Here is a 4,872-nt window from a genome sequence, read left to right on the forward strand (position 1 = left end):
ATTTTAATTTTAATCAAAACATTTCAGATAATAAAAAGATTTTATTGTATTATAACTGCAAGAAGACAAGACTTCAGATGATAAAAGGATTATAAGGATATTTTATCAAAAAGTAGTTTTTACATTAAAAGAATTACACATGAAAGGGATTTAATTCCGGGCATCGCCGGTTTAAAATCCAGAACTTAATAAAAATGTTTTATGTAATCTGTTCAACATTTATATTTAAAGTTTTCATTACAAATGGTTAAATGTTTCCTCTAAAATTGTAAATATTGAGTTTTTAAAATTATTTGAGTAATATAAATATTTAAAAAATTTGCATGGTAATGGTGCTTCCAAAATTTTTATGTTATTGTGGTGACGAATTTTATGCAACCAGGATTAATTCTGAATATTCATATTCGATATGCATCACTTGAAGAGATAATGCATTTTCAGTAAAACGCCCCTGAAAATTATTTATCTTTTTTCATGATTTGTTACAAAAAGAGTTAAAGATAATTTCCCCCTCCTTGCTATAAAGTGATTTATACTTTCATCATTCGCTTTTGCTCTATATTTAAAAATGTGAAGGGGTTCATAAATAAACCTATCTTTTGACAAACTAATAACTAATAAAATGAAGTTTAATGAAGGAATTTGGACTATGTTTCCTAAAAGGTAATTTTTTGCATTTGTATAAGAGATAATTTACAGAATATATAATCATTTTAAAAATACCATTTTTAAGGTTCGTTTTTGCTTATAATTTCTATATTTCTAGATGATAATTAGTAGTAGATTTAATTGCGAATTAATATGAATTTGAATATCTCTAAGTATCTTTAAAAATTTATAATAACATTTTAATTCGTCTAGTGGTTAAGGAGATTTATTACATAAATTAGATCAGTAATAAACTGTTTAGAAAATAATATTGAAGAAATATATTTAATGGGCAAGCAGATCTATACGACCCAGTCAGCCCAGCCTATTGCACAATATTGTACAATACTGAATGATATTATTTTATTTAGTATTCAACAATATTATACAATTTTGCAAATATTGTTTCATACAGTATCGTTTATTATATATATGCTGCTAAACGCTAAAGCGTGCAACTATATGATGCAAAACTTATCCTAAAAAGCACTACGGAGACTAAAACCATTTTTATTTTCTCATATATGAAATATACAGAAAATATTGCAATCGAGACAAAAAAAAAAAAAAAATCGAACTTGAAATTTTAACGAATCTCCTCGTTCGAGATCTCCTTAAGTCCCAAATCACATTTTTGGTACTATGGCTGTCTGTCTGTGAACATGATAACTCAAAAACGCTTGGAACTAGACGGTTGAAATTTTTATGGACGAAAGATCAAATTTGTAGATTTCTATCAACTTTTGAATGAAATTTGTTCACAAAAAATTTATTTGTCTAGATGCTCAAATACAAGTGAACTCGGTAACTACAAAACGCAAAGAGTTAGGTTAATAAAACTGGTACGCAAGTTTAGAATCTAAAACACAGATATTTATTAAATTTTGAACCAAATCTACTAAAGGTTGACCGTCTGTTGATTCTTACTTTCGCAGGGACGTGAGCGCAACAATCCTCAATACAAAGACTTAAATCAATGAAATTTGGTATGTTACCTTGACTCTATAGCTGTAGTTTTGTGTCAAATTTTGGTGTCAATCAGCAGGCAAAATGGCGTCGAAAATACATATTCTCGCGGCAGATTCAATAAAAATGCTGGACCAAAGATCTATATTTCGTAACTCATCATCGTTTCGTTCATAAATGCCATGCATGAATTCGATGCCATACTTAAGGTCCACGAGTTTATGGAAAAGGGGGATAGTACTTTTACTGGAGATTATGCGAGAAAGTTTCGAGGAGACCACTTCCACAAGTTTATTTTATGTTTCATGCTTCTTTTATAAATCTGAAACATATAAGGAGTTGAAAGCTAGACCATCCACAATTTTCTCTAAACTATCCTAAATTTCATACTAAAATGAAAAACATGTTTTCTTTTCGAAATTTGTGTAAATAAAAATGGTCGTAATTGCTCTAATGTATTAGACAGTAGTCTTTATCAAATAAACCGCAATCAGTGTTTATACAAATAAAGTGCTTTTATCAATGTTGCGAAAATTGTGATTCGGTTACCCTTGTTTTATGTTCCAAATACGGGAAAAGGAAATAATACTGAAAATTTCCTTTCTATTTTGGAAATAATTGTAGCATCTTTATGAGAATAGTAAAAATATTCAAAGAAAACTGTATTTTAGTACTTATTGCACAACCATATCTGTCATAATTTGTTTGATATAAAGTCTAACAGCAAACCAAGAAGCAACACAATTTAATCTAATAAATTTTCAACTGAAGCTGTCATAAAATAATTGGAAATGGAAGTATGCATTGAATTTGTTGGAAGTTTTTATGTGCTTGATGGAGTGAAGGGCTAAATATTTTGTCTTCTTTTGTTGGCATCTATCCTGTAGCAATGATCTACAGAGAAGATAAGAAAAAAAGACACGAACACAGATAAGAAAAAAGACACAAATTCAAATTTTTACCCCACTATATTCAGGCATTAGATGAGAAGAGGAGTCAAATTGCTGAATTCATAATTGAGAGAAAAGAAATAAAACAGAAATATTAAAAATGGTGTTTTAATGTTGAAGGGAAAAAAAAAGAAAAGAAAGAAAAGAAATGTGAGAAAAGAAAAGGAAATGCAAGTGGGTTATATGAACGCAACCACTATAAATGGTGAGACATAAAAGTTTCTACCTTCAAAGCTGTCTCTTATTTTAATATGACTTGCGACTATGCATCGTTCAAATCTGCAAAATTTGCATAACGAATAAACAATGAAGAAAAATGTTCGAATTAAAGAAAAAAATTAGTCGTCAGAAGGTTAAAAATCGAATTATAAGAATTACCTGCCTTAAACACATAAAAAATTCCATTTGTTAAAATTAACAAGTGATAACTTTTTTAACGAATTTGTTAGGAATGAGATCAATACATGATCCTGAAAACACTAATTTTCGGAATTAGTTTGATTTTCAAGTAATAGTTATAATAGTTAGCGATACATTTAACTGCCTAATATTGAGATTATTTTGTTTCACTTTGAGCAAAGTAGAGTTTCAAAGAAAAAAGAAAAAGAAAAGCTTGACATTATTTAGGTTTTCAAATGCAAATGGGATGTTTTGCCTATTGAGAATTTAGTTTATCTTATCTTTTCAAGTTAACTTAGACAGAAATAAGAATCTTGAAATGTTTTGACGTGTATGTTACTCCTGGTATGTGGTGAATAAATGGTGATTTTGCTTAAAAGTATCGCTAAACAAGCTTTCTGCAGCAATTTAATGGACTGAATTCTCGACTCAATCCACTTTAGGAATTATAATTTTTATTGCTTTGTTCTTATGCTATTTATTGTATTTATGAGATCTCTCTTAAATACTCTGCTATCCAGATTTGGATTATTTATTACTCTTCTCATCCAGATTTGGAAGATTTGTAGAAAAATACCTAAATAAGCAATTTTTTTTTTACCAAAATTTTTTTATTTATCACCAAGATGTATTTTTCAGTCGCTGTAAACTTATTTCTCTATTAAATGTCTTTTTTCGTTTGTTTTTGAAATTATTTGATTAACTATTTATTACTCTAATACTTTAACTTTGCTTTGAATAATACTTTAATTTTTTCACTGCAAAAAATAAATCATATATATATATATATATATATATATATATATATATATATATATATATATATATATATATATATATATATATATATATATATATTTACTACAACGGATAACTTTCTCCATTTATATTAATATTTTAAGGTTCTTTTCATAGGCAAGGCTCTTCAAAAAGAAATTATAAATAATTTAATAATTCCTGATTTTATAAACACCATTTTGTAGATGCGTGGCCGAAAAGAAGAAACTCTTGATATTAACTTCAATTTGTTTTAAACTTGAGACACATTATGTACAAACGAAAAGAAAAAACATCATGCGTCAGTCTACATAGTGATATAAGCGCAAAGAGAGAGAGAAATTCTGATAGGGATTTCTTTGCCACGTGTCCACTAAAGCAAGTCATTTCACTGACTCTCCGACTCGTCCGAAGGCACACGAAAAATCCGACTCGTCCGAAGGCACACGAATAAAATAACTGAATGACCGTACCGCCGCTACAGCAACATGGGTGAGAACTGTGGTTGAGTCCTAAGGGCCCATCACCAGCTATATCAAAGTCAAAGTCACCAGCAAAGTCAAATATCATATTCAGGGAAATTACTTCTGATGTTTGGCAGCCCCCAAAATTTAACAAATACTTATGCGCTTTATAAAAAAAAGAAGAAATATCAAGCTTACTTTTGAGTAACAATGTCATGCAGCCCAATTTCATATCTATATAAATATATTCTGATCTTCTGCAACAAAAAAATTTAAGCAATTATTATTCCCTGAGAATAAAAAAGAATAAATAAATAAAATAATTAGGAAAACCGAATTAAAAATAAAACATTCATTATTTAACAAATTTTTTATTCTATTTAATGAAAATGAGACTCAATAACCTATGAAAAAATGAAACAATTATAATAGGGAAAAATTTTCAAAACATGTAAAAAAGAGAATCCAGCTTTCCACCAGCTGATTGGTCAAACAAACACACACACACACACACACACACACACACACACACACACACACACAAACAAACAATTATAAGAATATAATGACAGTATAAAATTTATTTCTACAACTGACAAATAAAAAATTTTGTTCCATATCTATATTTATTGTAAGTTTATATGAATAAATCATAATGTGCAACCATT

The sequence above is a fragment of the Argiope bruennichi genome, chromosome X2 (genome assembly GCF_947563725.1).
Source record: "Argiope bruennichi chromosome X2, qqArgBrue1.1, whole genome shotgun sequence".
Taxonomy (NCBI): Eukaryota; Metazoa; Arthropoda; class Arachnida; order Araneae; family Araneidae; genus Argiope; species Argiope bruennichi.